The sequence below is a fragment of the Dromaius novaehollandiae genome, chromosome 3 (assembly GCF_036370855.1).
Source record: "Dromaius novaehollandiae isolate bDroNov1 chromosome 3, bDroNov1.hap1, whole genome shotgun sequence".
In the NCBI taxonomy this organism is placed as follows: Eukaryota; Metazoa; Chordata; class Aves; order Casuariiformes; family Dromaiidae; genus Dromaius; species Dromaius novaehollandiae.
The window spans coordinates 101,446,471-101,464,660 of record NC_088100.1 but is presented as its reverse complement, the minus strand read 5'-3'; positions in this window follow the sequence as shown (position 1 = coordinate 101,464,660).

Sequence of the window (18,190 nt, the reverse complement as noted above, 5' to 3'; positions counted from 1 at the left end):
AAAAGGGATGTTGTTTTCTTTTAGACTCCTAACATAGTCATTATAAGAAGACAGTTTCAGAAAATTTTAAATAAGAACTTTACATATTCATTTAAATACTTCCGAATTTGTATTGTAGCAGTGAAGTACGAATTTAAGATGCATGTTAAAGAAAACAGTATTTGTGTTTTCTTTGCTGCAGAGTGGGTTTCAGTAAAAAATTAAGATAATAGATCTAAATCTCTAGAATAATGTTTGCTTGTCATGCTAGCAATTGTTTTAAGTGGAACCTTCCTCCAGTTGCAAAGGAAAAGTCTGCTTTCAAATTCTTGTCACGATATTACATTACTCCAGTTAATAGTGTCCATTGTGAGTATCCCAGGCTGTGTTTAAGAAGGTGACCAGCTACACCTTAGCACATTAGGAAAGGAAGAAGTTGTTGTTACCACCTTATAGATGGCTGAACTGAGTCAGAGAACAAGCTATGTCCCTTCATGCTATCCATCAGATCATATTGTATACCACAAAGTTGACTTTTCATATTTCTGCAATTAATACTCTAGCTTATAAAGCTGTGTACATGTGCATGAAGCCTAAACACTAATTAGCCCCCTAAGCACTACTTAAAATCCTCCCATTGATTAAAAACAAGCACCATATTTTTTCACCACCCTAAGCATCTCTCAGTCTGTAGGACAAGTAAAACTTGAGCAGGTTTGGCTAAACAAGTACACTTTTAGCACCAATGCAAACTTTATTCTACAATTACCAGTAACCTACACTTACTACCACTATACTGGTAGAAGATTAATGCAGTATCTGCACACTACTAATACCAAGTGGATTGGGGGTTGGGGGGAGGACAACCTATTGCCCAGCATGTTTCTTGGGCTGAAGAATCGGTCCTGTTTGGAAACAACTAAGGGCCAAACTCTGTAGCTCTATTTCAGGTGCAGCTCCAGCTGGCTTCATCTCAAACGTTGCTGGAGTCAGGCCTGCTGGGGCTCTCTCCTGGGAGCACTTGCTGCCGCTCGCCCTGGGCCTCTACGAAGCCTGAGGAGATGCACACACGACCGTGGTCTTTAGGACCACCTAGTGGGCCGGACACACAACTGCAATGCGGGCAGCACACTGCTTTTAATTAGTCTCAGGCAAACTTTTTCAAAAAAGAAAAGAAAAAAAAAGAAGAAAGAAAAAAGAAAAAAGAGAAGAGGTGAAACTTTCCCTCCTGGAAATAAACATTGAGAAGTCCAACATTTCGAAACCTCGTTGGAGCCTCACGGAGCTCCGCAGGAGAACAAGTTTGAAAGGTGTGGTTTTCTTGCAGTACTGCAAACATCTTAGACAAAGAAACTTGATTTCCAGATCAATTATTTTTCAATACACATCTGAATATGTTATTCGAATGAATTTCTTGAGCCTTTTAAAGTTGCCCACCCATCCCTCTACTGATCCACTCTTCAAAGCTCCAACGTTATTTAATGCAATAGCTTTCTAAAATGTTGCAGGGGAAGTGGGTCAGTGCAGCTTAGTACCCATATGAGACTTCTTCTTCCATCAGTCTCTTTCTGCACTGACTGCCCTTTCTTGTCACCATTCTACTTTGGACTATAATAGTGCACATCTTCCAGACATTCAAAATCCTAGTCACATGTTCACTGGGACAAGTCACTTCTGACAGTGGAAAAAAGGTCATATTTCTTGTTATTAGCTCTCACAATATACAAACATGGTTGTACCCACACTGATGATTTTGCAGGGGTGCCACACACACAGAATCACTCCATGTAAGTTTTGGCACCTACTGAAGACCAACTGAAAAAGGAAACATCTTATTTTCTAGTCTTTTGACTAGAGAGAAATCAGAGGCAATTATGCTCCTAGTTGTGGTGCCTGAAGCTAGAAGAGATGAATTCAAGCCCTTGAGCCCTCCCAGATTAGACCTTGTTTGTGTAAATATTCAGGGCACTGAGGAAAAAGAAGTTCAGAGACCAGACACGCAGCCTGCTAGGAAGGCGAACAGAAAAGGGCACTTTGAGTGTCGTTCTGCCTTTCTCAGGCGAGTCACTGCATTGGGAAGGAACATCAGCAGCATGCATGGTGGGGCCTCAAGTGGGCCTCAGATGTCCATTCTGGGCCTCAAATGCTACAAGTGCAGGTTCAGGATCTGCACTTTCACTTCAAAGCAAAGTTTAGCTTTTAGTGTGGTGAGGGGGGGAAAAAAAAAAAAAGACCAGTGACCAGAACTAATACAGCTTTTCTGGCAGTGTTTTTTCTCTACAAATGGAGAAAGAAGGAATGAAACTGCTTATATTCATGCCATTATGTCAAATGACTTTGTCATACTTTTTTGGTATGATACATTTAAAAAAGTTGCTGATTAGTTTTTTACACATTTCTATAAGCTATAGAGGAAGTTGCTATGGCTACAATAAAACCAGGAAAGATTTCTCTCCAGAAAGGTGAAGCAGCCCATAAATGATAAATAAAGACTATGCAATAGCACACTACTAATGGAATTTGGAAAGAGGAGGTGGGTACATCGTCATCTAAAATCTTGAACCAAAGCATTTCTGACATTTTAGAAAGCCTAGATAACAGAATTACCTTATTTATTTGCCTATTCTGGCATTTTGAAATTCTAGTGCGTGCAGGAAGTGCCAAAATACCACAAAAGAGCTGATGTTCTAATTTTACTGGCTGATTGTGATCAGGGAAATACCAGAAATATCATGGGACACTTTTCTTACAACATATGCAGAATGAAACGGTGAAAAAAAAAGCAGCTAAGCTAACACTGAGGTAGTCCTAGAGAGCTGAGGTTTCTCAGAGCTGAGCAGGCAATTTCCGTATATTATTAATGCCGGGGCCCTGAGGGCACTGCCAGCCCGATCGGCCTCCTCCGGGGCCTTCCCCAGCCCTGGGGCCATCTCAGCCCAGCCTGGGGCTGTTGGTTGTTGCCCCATGATGCCACAGCGGTGCTGACTTTGGCTCGGCCCGACCCTGCAGTGGTGCCCAAATCCCCCAGGTCAGGGGCTGCCCCGGCTCCCCCCTGGGCCCTGCTCCCTCGGGGCAGGGGGATGGTCCCAGCCTGGCCCTGCCAGTCACCATGCTAATGAAGGTGTGGGATGGCACAGCTAACAACAAGAAGCCGGGGCTGTCCAACAGAAAGTCTGGGTTACTCCTCTTTCCTGCCACCGTCTTGCTCCAGTGCCTTGCGGAAGGTCACTTTCTCTCTCCAGTGAGCTTTCCACTTGCGAAACAGGGACAATACTATTTTTCTACTCCACATAGCGAGCACTATTGTGTGTAATATGCTTTCTGGTCATCAGATATGAGGACAGTTGGAAATGTTGCGATGGTTAAAAGAAAATCCATCTTCTTGACACGTCTTTTGCATCATCTTATTATTTGCTTTTGGTAGCATGTTTTATGTAAGAAACACTTCTTTTCAAATTGGGCAGTGTTAATCAACCTCAGTGTTTCCATAGCTGCTTATCTCTGGTCTTAATTATTGATGTTGTCTAAAACGTAACATTTTAATAATGTCTGATAAAAGCATGAAAACAAGAACTGATTTTAACCTAATGTCAGTACAACAGGCAATTTTTATACAAAAAACCTCTTCGTTAATATCCCTTGATGTATTGTATTTCCATCAGACAACGTGGAGTCCTAGAGCCAAAATCTCCTACCATTTGAGATACAGCTGTCTAGGCTCGGTACTCAGAGATATAACCACAAGGTGGAGATGTTACTAGCTCTTACTAGGAAATAAAAAGCAAAGTGCCTAATACTGATTTATCCACATTTTACCTAGGGAAACAGGATCATATTTTGAATTTCAGTTGTCTCTAGGTAAGAACTGTGGTTTAATAAGAGTAAAAGAAGACTGTAATCACAAAATAGTTGAAAGAGAGGCTCTTGTTCGCTGTTTCTATCTTGACCTTGAAATCAGTCCTTCGTATTTTATGTTTAGTGATACTAACTTGATTATTACATTCTACAGAGGAACATGGTTTACATTAATGAAATAAATAGTGTATTTGCTAATGCAAAATGTATGGTCATCCAAATATTCCTTAAGCTCTTCACACGGCCACGCAGAACTTATCTTGACTTTGGCTGTAGGAGGAAGAGGAGCAGAGAGAAAGCACAAAGCTGTAGTGTGCTGCATTTCAGATCTGATGTATTCATTTGCATGAGTGGAACTGCATCTGACTTGGAAAAGTATGACCCATCATCCTGAAAGGTTTTTACACCATTATCTTGAGACAATTAAGTCATACGAGGTGTTTTGAGACATGAAACAAGTCCTTGGAGAATAGTACTGGTGTTATCTACATCTGTTAAAGTTAAAACTTCAAAATCATTTAAACTCAGGCATAATTCATCTGTTCTTTGCCTGGAGATACAATCTGATACAGAAGGAAGTTTAAAAAGTTCAAGAAGAAACATAGTTCCACTTTTCCATAAAATATGTTACAAGGCTATCTAACTGTTGGCTAAAGTTGTGTATATGCTAGGTATTCATTGCTAAAGAGTTGTAAATTTATGCACTGCCATAAATTCTGGAGCCAAGTTCTATCAAGTTTATCCTTCAGACCAGCAAAATTATCCCTATGGAGTTCTCATTTTACAGAAAAATTATAGCTACGTCTTACAATGGGAATTAAAAGAAATTTGCTCCTGTGTTTCATGTGTGCCCCCGTGTTCCTCCTCTACAGTAATTAGTCAACTAAATTAGGATAACGCAGGTGTGTGGTTTATATTATACATATGTACATGCATATATGAAAACATGTTATATTCCTGTTTAATTTTTCAAAACAACTTTATCATTCTTAGGGTGTAAGAATCTTTAAGGGCAATCTTCATATTACAAACATGCTATACAGCTTACTGTTACCCTAATAGTAATAGGCTCTTACCACTGCTAGTATTAGAGCTCCTTTGAAATCCCCCTAATTCAGGGTCTTCTAATCTAAGTTACTAGATTCTTACTTCTCCATTACAGTCTTACTTATATACTTTGTTTTAACTTTAGCAACTGGATAATGAAGATAAAAAAATTATGCAATACCAAAACTGGACTGTAAAATATTAACTGTAGATGAAACGCCTTCCTGTGTCAGAGCACAACTCATATATTGATTAAGCGTATAGGCTGCATCTGGCATGCCACAAAAATTTTCTATCTGTCTACCTCAAAAATAAGGTAGTTAAGGATGATCCACACAGATAAGCGATGGAAATAGGAAAAGGGTTATTGAAGGAGGAAGGAGCATATTTGTGTTTTATTCTTTATTTTCTCTATAGGTCACCATATCTAGGGTGTTTGCAAACACATCAGACCTAGTGTTGTCAATTTTCTTCTTACTGTATATTTCTAACACAGTTAAGGAGGCCCACTGAAAGTATGTCTTTGTGTGCTGATCAGCAGAGACCCTTACAAGGCAGCAAATCCTTAAAATCAACAAAAGTGTGAACTGGTAGCTACTGTAATTGCTAGCAGTGAGTCATGTAACAGGGAAATGGCGAAATACGGCCTGTTTTATTATTATTATGAGGCGCTATAGCTAGATTTAACTGAAGAATATAGGGCTCATGGGAAGCCTCATAAACACTGACATAATCAAGTATTGGTTTTAACACAAATTCATAAATTTTTATAGGTGTTGAGTTGTCAGGCAGATAATATATGACCAAACTCTGGATAAAGTATATGGGAAAAAAAGCATTCCAGAAGGACTGCAAATATAACACGATACAGTGCAATGCCACAGAGGCCTGAAACTTTGTTGGGACGCTGCTGTGAATGAAGGGGTGCAAAAAGCATTGCAGGCAGTGCCTTTAAAAGGCTGGCCTATCACCTGAATACCTCCTGTATTCATAGCAAATTTTAGAAAGCTTCTCTGAAACTGTTAATGAAAGTTAGCAGAGAAACGTGATCAGCAAACACACCAGACAGAGTGTACTTTTCACAGAAGTTTTTCTTTTATTAGAGGTAACATTTTTGTATAAAGAAATAGGAATAAGGATGGAAGAGGGATAGATCGGAAGCTCTGCAAAGGGAAGAGATGAAGCCTTGCTCCTGTAAGGCAGAGGACTGAACTTGGTCCAGAGGAGTAGTGATTTGTGTGCAGCTACTAGTCATCTCTCCACAGTCACTGGTGAGGTCTCATCTGCTGTGCGTAAAGCACCCTTGTAAGGGATCTCTGCAGCAGACGTGCAGGTCAGCTCTCCCTCACTTTTAGTAACCAGGCCTCATGCTCCGAGGTCAGCACAAGTGATGAGAGCGGGTGGGAGGGAGGATTCAAGCTGCTGCTGCTCACGCTGGATACGGACTGTGGAAGGAGAGACTGAGTGACCCCTGCTAAGCAGCCAGTTTTAACATTAGGAAGTATATAAAGTGGGTGCTGAAGAGCACAAATGTCTGCAACGTCTCCCATTTTGCAGCATAATGCAAAGCTGGGGCCTGTCACCTTTTCTCTTCTCTAGCAGTTCTGCCTCCCTGTAACCCTCCCTGATACTCCAGTGCCCTGGCCATTAGCCACGCACCACCTCCCTGGGGGCAACCAGAGCTGCAGTTGAAGGGTGGGGGAGTGTCTTGCCAATCATGAAATATTATATTCTGACATAATATAATCTCTTAATGTAAAATAAAAATGCAGGCAAACAGCAAGCAGAATGGCTAATAAAATGAAAAGATGCAGACAAGGCCATATAAGGAGAGAGAAATTCTAGCCCTACTCAGATTAATGGCAAAATTCCCACTCTTTTCAGTGGGCCAACATTTCACCCCAGATATCCATAACCCATTCTGCTTTTTAGCTACATTTAGATAGCTAGTTTAGCAAATTGTACGGTGCTTCATGCTGTGTGCATAACCTCAGGATTTAATTTCAAGTGATTAGGTTTGGAGCCTTTTTAATATGGCTGCCGTATCAACTCCAGCCTATAAATTTATAGTGCACATGACAAATTACAGTTTCTCCTGAGAAATATTAGCTCCTTGTCGCTGAGAAGGGGTAACAGGGGCTTTGGGATGGCTATCAACACTTGAATGTCTCAGCATCTCAGGCTCTTCACAAACTCTACACCACCAAGGGCTTCTGTGTTGTCTTGTGTAGTCCGTTGCCCCAAGCGTGCCCCAAAGCAACACGCAGAGCTTCCCACCTAGTGGCTTCATGACATGCTGAGACCATGGGCGCTGCACAGGAACATCCCAGTCTTCAGCATTCATCACTGCTTCCACTGAAGACATCATAAAAACACATTTAAACCCAGAAGCAATGCCAGTACTTCACTCTAACAACGACTTTCCATTTTGATCTTCATTACAAAGAGATTTGTCACATTTACGTATCCATACCAAACCACTTCATCCTGTACCATGACAACTCTGTGCATCTCCCACATGGCACTTGGTTGGTTCTCAGTGACACTAATAGATTATATTTTGGTACAGCACACACCAAGTCAGGCTTTGCAAGTTATTTGGGTCTGCACAAATCCCACACTGCATTACCCAAAAAGGCGCCCAACTTTTAGAGAAAATGATGCTACCTGTTGTCAGGACTTTTGACTGGAAACAGCAGTGAGGAGAAAAACTGAGTCAAGTTAACTGATCCCTTCTGCAGTACATCATGTGCCATGGTGCTGTCTTCAGTATAAAATGGCCCTTCATCTAGAACTAGGAATGGTTAGCAGCCTTTGGTAAAACTGAGCAGGAGCAAATAATTCAAACATAATTTTGTGTTCTTTTAATAACTGAGTTTGTTTGATGAATTTGTCTACTTTGCACAGTGCTTTAATCATTTTTTACTTAAACTTTGTCTGAAACAACCTTATATTTTATACTCTTAAGGAGAGACAACTTACAATTTATACCAGTTAAATATATATTACAGTACATTATAGCTAACATAAGCCCTTTGTTTTCCCTCAGAACATTACAGCAAGCCATATTATGAATCAATAAAATCTGCTGCCTTTTCCCCCTGCTCAACTGTATACACTTGGGGCCTGGGGCAGTGCCAAAAAAAATCAACACATACCTATGAAGGTCATAAAGAAAAAAGTTTGACATTTTCTCCTGCCACTCATTTCAGCATAGTTAGTCTGGCTAGATGCATAATTTACTTTTCAGATAATGTGCCAGTTGACTACTATTGCTCACCTTTCAGCAGATTTGGGTGTAAAAATACCTAGACTTTTTTACCAATACCTATACTGTGTAAATACTTGTTGTGTTACAAAATGTTCATTGCACAAGGGCAATTTTTCCCTCCTTAATTTGTTATGGAATAAGAAGTTATGCATCCTGAAGCTCATTCTGCAGGGAAAACAGAAAAAAAAAAAAGATAACAATCAATCAAAACTTTCAACTCTTCAGGAATTTCTTATTGAAAGTTTGTAAGAAATAGCATTGTTTAGTTTAGGACTAAAGGAAAATCACTCACGCAAAACATATGTTCCATGCCTAAACTGCAGCATTTATTAAATGTTGCAAACCATAGCTCAGAGTGAATGTGCTCGTTTTTATGGAGTACTACTTCACACAGGGCTGCATTCTTGTAAGAGGACTGTCAGCACATGAAGAATATTCACTTCTGAGTTTCATTTTCTAGACTATTCATGTTACGACTCCTCAGAAATTAACCAGCTCTGCTCATGCTGAGAATGGTAACAACCCTTTTATTTTCAACAGAAGCTGTTTGAAGGCTTGGCCAAGGATAAAACACAGTCAAGAAAGCTGGTTCTGATCTGGGACCAATTCCTGCATTTCAACAGTCCACAAGAAAATACTGAAGTTTCAATGTTTGGCCCAAGTGACTGATTTAATATCCCCTGCAGTCGGAGTCTTACCCTTGAATTCAATAGAGTTGGATTCAGCCCATATGCCCTAATTCATATGTGCATCTCTAATTAGAAAAAAACATTGAAAAGTAAGTTTGGATAGTACTCTGAAAAGTGAGGCACTAGAGCACATCTCTAAATGCTCCTTTGTATCATGGCAAATTGTAAGCAACTGTAGGAAGAACTCCAGAAAAGATGAAAATAGCTCAAATATGTAATTCACAGTTTTACAGTCTAAATGTTTGGGGCATTTTCTTTTTGGAAAATAAAGCACAATCATTTTAAGTGTTATAAATTACCAGATCCGTAAAATTCAAAAATCTCGTCACAGAAATGTCCTAACAAGTTACTGTAGTTTTAATGTCTGGTTTATAAATCTAATTCTGCAACATAGCTACTACACAGCTGCTCACATCGTGGAGAAATAACAAATGACCTTATTAAGCCCAGTTTCTCTGTCACTTTGCCAGCACACTGTATTTTCCTGTGGGTCCAGACCAATCCCGTCACTGAGATGTTCTTCTCATTGACTTTAACAGCATTGGAACAGGTCCATATTAACAGGAAAAGTACAAGTAGAGGTGAGCCTTACATTTGTAATACATTTCATTAATATTTTCTTTAGAAATGAAAGCACGTGACAATGCATAAAAAGTTCTTCTGAAATGCTAAGAAGAGGCAATACAATAACTTCTTTGATTTTATTTTGTAATTTTTTTTGACTGTAGTGGCAGAAATGGTCCAGTCAGAGATAAGTGAACAGTTTGTTATAGCATTATTCCAGTTGTACCCATTCTGTCAAAATAACTATAAATGCAGGTGTCCCTCTGCTTCTTTTGGGACTGGACTCAATCCCTTGATGGACAAACCAATACGGACACTCAAAGCCTTACTCACACATGTGAAAATAATGTTTTTGACTGAAGGATCTGTGAGCTGTTCACTTTCACAATTCAAAAGGTCATTTCAAAAACGCTGCATTTCTTCCCTTTGCATTTTGTAACACTTGTATGCAAAAATGTTTAACAAGTCATAAATGAGGCGCAGCCTTCCTCCCACCGAATGAGCAGGACCCCAGCTGGTTGTGGGACTGCATGAGGTGCAGAGTTCATGGTGGGAGAGACGCAGGCAACAGCACTTAGGCCACAAACGCTGCTCCGGTGCTGATGCTGGAACTCTGTGAGATGGACAACCTCTTCCAGAAAAACTCCTGATTTTCAAAATCTGTAAAAACAATACCACTGAGAGAGAGGAAAATTTTCTTTTTTTCTTCAGAAGAGCTGAGTGTAAAGCAAAGCACACGGTTTTAGCAGCGAGTGTGAGATTGCTTCTTGTTTGTATAGTTATGGGAATGATGCCTCAGTGATCATTTGTACAAGAATGTGTTTTGCTAATATATAGCTTAGGAGACTGGTCATTGCACCATGATCGTTTTGGAGCTAGCACCACACTATTCATTTCACACATGCTTATGTTTCTGCATTTCTTGATCGGTACTTAGAATGTTTAACTCCCGTAAGGATATTGCTGTTTTGAAAAAACGCATCTGGTAACAGGGTAATTACAGGGACTAGTCAGTCCAGGATTCTTCTGTGCTAAGAACACCTGCAGATACCAAAAGCATCGTGGGTTTTTTAATAAAATAGGGCTCAAATGGTCAGAAGAGATAAGCTTCTGATTATACCCAACTCTTAATCAGAGATAGAAACAATTCCTATTGATCAAAAAGCACAATATAGAAGTGGATATTGAGCACTGAGCAATTTCTCTCTCAATCCTGCCTCTTTTCTTTAAATAACTCATGTTTTTTTTACCTTAATTATTCAATACAGGCTTTTTAATAACAAGTCTCTATATGTATTTGCTGTTCCAAATTTGCTGCACCTGTCAAAAAAGGTTGAAGAAGCTTGATCCACATCACCACTTTCTCTCGAGTTGTTGTCAATCTTCAAAGCCTGCTCGCAGCTGACTCATAGCTATGCAACTTCTGAGTGTAGAAATTATCCACCGTCTGATCTTATGCAACACCAAGTCAATTTGAGTATTGCCTTTTGCAATGTGGAAGAATTAAACATTATTAATTAAATCTTAAACATTATTAATCTTTCTTTAAAGTAAATTTCTAATGTTAGAAGGTCCTGTGTTGGGTAACAAAGAATTCATATTGAATGAAATTAAGATGTTTCCCAGAAGAGTGAAAACAAGCATTCAGGCAGGATGAGAAGTGTTCAGGCAGGATGAGAAGTAGAATGATATTTTATTACCCATCCTAGCAAATAATTCAGTGCAAATCACTGAGAGAGCTCTCGCAACGTATGTGTAACTTCTACCCCACTGTAAGTAATTGCTGTTTCAGGGGACAGTATTCCTTAGAGCAGGATATCATTGCAATATAAAATAAACTGTGCATTTCACTACTGATGAATGAAGGATGCATTGGGCCAAGTCTTCATTTTCCCTCAACAGTACTATTGAGATTAATTTTTAACTCAATTTCTCCATTTTCCCTGAAGTCTCTCGTCTATAAAAAATAGTTATGCACTTGATTTAAAATTGGTTGCTTATGGGACTGAATTCATAGTGGAAGAACAGGTTCTCTGCTTAAACTGTCCCCATCCAAAAAAGGCCCTGAAGGTAAGTGAGCCAAAGCAATTCCCTCAGGGCATGGCAGGACACAGGGTACCTTTCATTTTGCGATTTTTTTCTTGTGGATTCCATGTGAGTATGGCTCAGGCATCATTTTGCACCTTTCTGCACCTTTTGCATGGCAGTAGACCCTTGGGGAAAAGGAATGGCAGAGGTATGGCGATAGGGATATGCTTGCCAAATCTTGATGCAACACGTTGGATAACACCTTAGTTGCCACAGAGCAGCTCCGTTGTTACCCTGTAACCACAAGAGGAGCACGCTTGACTTGCTCTCATCTAGTGGAGCCTATTCCTGCACAAACAGAGATGGAAATTTGACTGTAACATGCTGGAAGTGGTTGGTTTTTCATTTTCTAATCTAGTGCAACAATTACTTTTGAACACATGAGCCAGTCCTATGGTAAACATTAACTCTTAAAAATCCGCCGTTTAACTTCAGCAAATTCTTAGTACAGACAACTTACTATACTCCTTGTGCTTTTTTTTTAACAAGATAGTGGCCACACACCCTGCACAAAACACTGTGGTACTATTTTTATAAGCTCTTTCTTTTTCGCAGCCAAAGACATTGGCCTTGGTTTGCACTGATAGTTGCATAGGGCAGAGTGAAAGAAAACCCCTGCCAAGAATCAGCCTGTTTTAGCTCCAAATTTATTTTTATGCCTTGTAAAGCTAAGGATCATCTGAAGACCATCTCCGCATTCCCAGGAGAGAGAAAAGTTCCTGGTGGCTTGTAAATATAGCCTAGTAAAATAGATGTTATTTTTTTACACTCTGTAAACACGTGCACATTGTGCTCAGCTTGCAGACATACAGCTGCGTACTCTCTATTCTTCTTGACATTGGTGCTGTGTTAGGGATTTGAGCAAGGCTAAGCGTCACAATATTTTCTGTGTGTGCTGAATCTGCTTGAAACCACACAATACAATTTCAATATGTCTGACAAAACAGTACAGGCCATGTTGGCTGCAACACTGTGAGAATGGGAAAAAACGAATTCAAGGCCATCATGATGATAACAAGGATAAGGCTTTATAACAGTAACCACAAGAGTTACTGGATAAAGTGTAACTGGCTGTAACCTCAGACCCATGTCACGTTACTAAGGCCCAAAAATAAAGATCATTTTGTTCCCAGTACTCCTTTGTGTCATACAGATTGCCTTATTTAAAAAGCACAGGGTCCCTAAAAATTGAACAAAAGGAAAGTCTCTTAGCAGTGTGCTACTTATGATTCACATCAGAGCTGTTTCTGCCTTCTGGTAGTAAGCTCTGGGACAGAGATGTCCTTGCCAGTCAATTCCAAAAAGACTTCTTCAGAGCCCTGATATATTTATTACAAAAAAGTCTTGCCCTCCAGCAGTCTTTTTACACTTACAACCCACATACTGCCAGCAAACTCATGGCTAAGACAAAAGCCACCTCTTGTTTCAGGCTGGCTTTTTTTGGTGAAGTGATGCCTGTGGTCTGTGGCCAATTTGGTCAACTGAAGTAGGGACAAGCTTCGTGCACTGCAAATCTTAACTCTCTCCAGAATAATACCATGTTAACTGCATGAGAAAACTCAGCACCTTTAAACCTCACCAACCATACATACCATGGCTTTCCAACATTGTTACATGTTACTTCTACATGAAGGAAGTAAGCCCCATGCTCTGCAGCTAATTTTTGTTCTGCTGGAAGTAGGACACAGGGATATCTTCAGTTGGACAACTTTGTCTAATCTCAGTGGGACAGCTGCCCCACATCTGTGTATGCCAGCATCTTCAGTATATTCGTGCCCTCTTGTCAATTCATGGCATTGCGCTTTGCCAGGTACTTGAGAAACTTTGAAGGGCAAAATCAGGGAAGGCTCTTATTCATCTACCCCGTACACCTTTTTTCTTGCTGAACTGCCAAAATGGAGATCTGGAAAGCGAATTGTTATTTTCATGCAGTTTAAAACGAAGCACATACAGGAAACAATTTCTGGGGAAACAGTCATAGGCAAAAACTATCTGAAAGAATGCACTGGACCCCCTCCTGTTTTAAGTTTTTCCAGATGTTGGCCAGGTGTCTTTATCCATACATCACTGAGTGGATTACAACTGGATTCTGCACATTAAATATCAAATCGCTTGCAGATATCCTTTATATCACTGCAGCGCTTCAACATCCACCTGGAAATTCCAGGCAGTAACAGATCTGAATATTGCTTTGTTCGAGTCAACACCAGCTTATCATCCTTATATCTTCCATTACTTTGTCCTTTCTTTAAGAATAACTTCATGAAAATTGTGAAAAAATTTCCAAATGTGTGTTTTCATTCGTCCCTCCCTCCTCTCCCCCAAGCTTACTTCTTTTGTGTTCAGAGAAGATTCATATTGGAAGGAATGGGAGGAAACCATTTCTGCCAACACTTTCAGAAGTCGAATTGGCCTCTCTAGTGCTGGACGTAGCAAGAGGAGAAGCAGGACACTGAAATACTTTACACAAGTCAAACCTTTCTTGCTCTTCTGCCGTTATACAATCATTATTCCCATCTGCAAGGGAAGCAGTAAGATCCAGAAAGAGAGCTGGGGTTGGGGGCGGGGGAGGTGTTCCGATGTATCAGTTTGTTTCCTTACTTACTCAGATCTTAAACTCTCTGTAATAGCATATTATTGTAAATAAGCATCACACTAGCTTCACCAGAGTTCACCCATCACCACCACCAGGTTGTTGTTTATCTTTCTCCCTTGCCTTGAACTTGGCTGCTTGCTACAGTCACTGTTCCAGCTGGTTGAGTCTGAGTGTTCCTGAAATCTTCTTAATGTCTGTTTTGATTTCCTATCTGTTACACACCACACAGTAGTACCCAAATATCGGCTGTTTACAAAAACTGTTGCCTCATCTATTGTACCTCTGAGCTTGATTCGGTTGATGCACCATTTGCTGTTCAGTGACTTCTGCAAGTATCGTCCAGCAGGATGCATGTAGTTTGAACAGAACTGGGGATAAAAAGAATAAAACCCTTCCAAGAACTGTATAGTTTTACTTTTCTCCAACACTTGAGTGGCAAGCTGTGAAAAGGTGTATTCTTCCTGAGGGGAAAATATGGATTCAGATAGCCTAGAAAGGAAGGAATTGCTTTGAATCAGTTCGGATGAACTGGGGAAAAGTGGAAAATAACTGCTGATGAGTTGCTGGTAAAGAGAATGCCAGAGAAAAGCTGATTTAATAGGCACTTGTTTTTATGACTTGATCAGAAAAACAAATGTTTCATGGAAAACTTGGAACTTTCCATGTTTTTCACAGATACCCTGAGTATACCATCTTCTTCTGCTTTGGCCATTGGGTATGTTCAACCTCTCAGACTTCTCAGCTGGGTTATTTTACCTGTACAATAGTTCCCAAGTCATTTCAGTGTAAGATTTGGGTGTCCTTAGAATTATATAATGCTGGCTTTTGCTTCATTTACAAGACAAAAAAAGATGCAAAATCTTTATTCACTGAAGGTTAACTCTGGAAAATTACTGATTTCTCCATACCCAAAGAGCCACCACGTACTTGCACTCTGAAAGATGTATTTTAGATGAAAGGAAGCATGTGAGAAAGGACAAGTTTTAAAGGCCCAAAGAGCGAATTCACTTCCCACATTTCTTCTGGGACAGGCTGGCTCAGCTCTGTCTCATGGCATGCCAAATAAGCAGACTCCATATTCAGTAAGGGGATCAATGTAGACAAAACAAAAGAAGATCAGCAATGAACAGTGCCCCTCTGTGTAAGGTGCATAACTTACTCATTGAAAGAGATAAGAGTCCTTGTCCCAAAGAGCTCACAGTCTAAATAGTCAGAAGATGTATAGCCACAGAAGTCTTATTGTGGCATAAAATACTGGATACTTTTCTAACAGAAAGAAGCAATTTATCTTGAAAAATATCCTGTCTATAATAAACTTTTATACCCAGATGTCATGTTGAAAAAAGGAATATAATCCAGGCCTCATGGAAGAAAATTCCACAAGGTGTTCAGCAGGCAAAAGTTTACAGTCACAGCAGTGTTCTGGTATCTGTAAATCATCTCTGGCAGGTTTTCCTGCTGGTTCTTTATGTTGTCAATTCAGAAATAATGCTCTTGTCATTTTGTGAGTTACGTTATTCCATTCACATCTCTGAACAATAAGTCCTTATAGCTGTGCTAAATAGGCCATGAAATATCTATGTACATCCTTTTCAGATCAAGTGACCACTTGGATACTCCAACACCGATCATGATATATAGAGATGTATAAACATGATCTATATAGGTATCACTAACAAAGTGATGATAAAACATTAACCAGAAATCAAAAATTTAGGTTCTGAGAGCATCATCATTTATTTTATATTATTTGAGAGTAGCTTCTTTTATTCTCTTATGCTGTGGGATTGTAAGGAGTTGCTGCAAGGTACTTCTCATCACAGAAGCCATTATTCAAAGTGCTACCCTGTCCCATAATAGCATGCTGTAAATCACAGCCATTTAGTCTCTGGATTAGAATTTAAAGTGAGTGTGTTGCAAGTTGAACAGGCATTGGCTAAGGCTTCAAGTCTCTCAGATAAAACAGCTTCCTTAAAAATGTATTTGGTACTAATTAGGACTTTATAAAAATAACCATCAAATATTTTATGCAAGAATCCCACATGAATTTGGCTTCAGATAAGGAAAATTATTTTTAAAATTCCCAAGTATCTGAAAATGTGTTAAATGTATGACATGGCCTCATCAGCTTTTAGGTGGCTTTTATATATATATTTATATGTATATATATATATGTGTGTATGCATGTATACACACACACACACACACACACACACACACATATGAACATATATATATATGTATATGATTTTACATCCTGGAAGAGTCCAAAATCATTTTAGAAATAATGGCCCCCCAAATTACATGCAATTCTTGACTATTCTGCTTGAGGACTTTTTTGCCGATGTTATTTAGCATTTAGTCTAGGCACATGCATAATGAAATCCCAGGTGGAACCTGGCCATTTGCAGGGTGAGAGGCATAGGAAAACTCAAGATAGTACAAGAATATCATGTCCTGTTGAATATGTAGGAAGAATGTAAGAATCAGAATACAGTAGCACATGTGGAAATTTGGGTAACACACCAGACGTCATAATTCCGAAAACAGAGTTTCTTAATACTACAGTCTAGAACTGTTGGCACTCACCTTGCTGAGTGTGCAGGCTGGAAGACTGATTTGATCCTGTAGAGGTGGCCATTAGGTCACTCTTCAACATTTTAGAGCCCTAGCAGATTGGTTCATTGAGGTCATGATACCCCAAGAAGTTGCAAATCAATACAAACACCTCAGGTTGAATTATAGACAGCTGCCAGTGCTGGGTACAGAAGATTCTGTGTGGGATCATTAACCAAGAAGACACAAAATTTTTGTAAAAGCAGAAAAAAAATCAAAGACTGATTGAGCTTCTGAAAAAGTTTCTTGGATAAATTTTTTGTTTTAAGTGTATTTTTATGGCTACCAAGCCATCAAAATGAAATTTAAATAACAGCAACACAGCAGCCTGACACTACTACAATGTAAAAGCAGTCCATATTGTGCTGGTCATGAGATGATTCACTTCACAATTCAGCCAAGGCACAGACTGAAACTGGTTACACTTTGAAATGCAGAGCATCAATTTGAAATTTTACACAAAAGCAGATGCATTCACCCTTACATCACCTCTAGCAGTAGAATCTGATGAAAAACCTGTTTTCCTCTGCTCTCAAATGAGAATACTTAAAAAAAAAAAAAAAAAAAAAAAGAGTGAAACTTCATTTGGCATCCAAAAGGCATTCAGTTTGGACGTTTGGTTTTCTGACTTCAGGAACGTGCCAAGAGGGATTCCCAAGGCTGGCGCTGGCCATGGTGAATCACCACCTCAGCCTCAGGCTCTGTTAGGTCCCAGCTGCAGAGCATCTTTGGGGACTGCCTCCCTCCACGCTGACCAGAGGAAGTGCTCAAGAGGCCAACCCTCTTTCCTGCCATTACCTTTTCATCCCTTTTCTATCTCTTTTTGACTCTGTTCACTGGAGAATATACACATTACCAGATGATGAATGAAAGCTGTCATCCCATTATCAAATCCAGAGATTATAGGGATCCGGCCCCTGACTAATGAATAAAAGATATTTCCTAAAAATGAAGAGAGGCTCAAGCAGCAGAGTCATGGTCTGAAGCTTTAGCAGGTACCAGAGCGCAAGGCTCCTGGGCTATTTTCTGCTACTGTTAAAGGTTCTCGCCCACATAAGTGTACTCATGTATACATACTCTAGTAGGATATATTATTTTGTTGCTTTTCCTTTGCTTGTGAAACTCAGTTCCATTTACAGCCATGCAAGCTGCAACACAGCTCTGCTCATATAATAATCCAGCTGCATCTCTGTATGACATTAATCCAAAAACCTAAGACTTCAAAACTTCAACAGTCCTTGCCAGATTTTCCCTCGCCCTTCCTGGGTTAGTACTGCAGCCAGTTAAAACCACACTGAAATTACCTTTTAAACATGCCTTTAGGCATAGAGCTAAAGCAAAAGTTTGGCAAAGCTCATCCGATTCTTAATGCCCTAATGCCGTATTATTACTACTCATTGAAAAGCTTAATGTATTTAAATTCAACCACCATGCCAAAATACACTGACGTTAAATAAGAGTTTGCCATATAATTTGAACTGATTA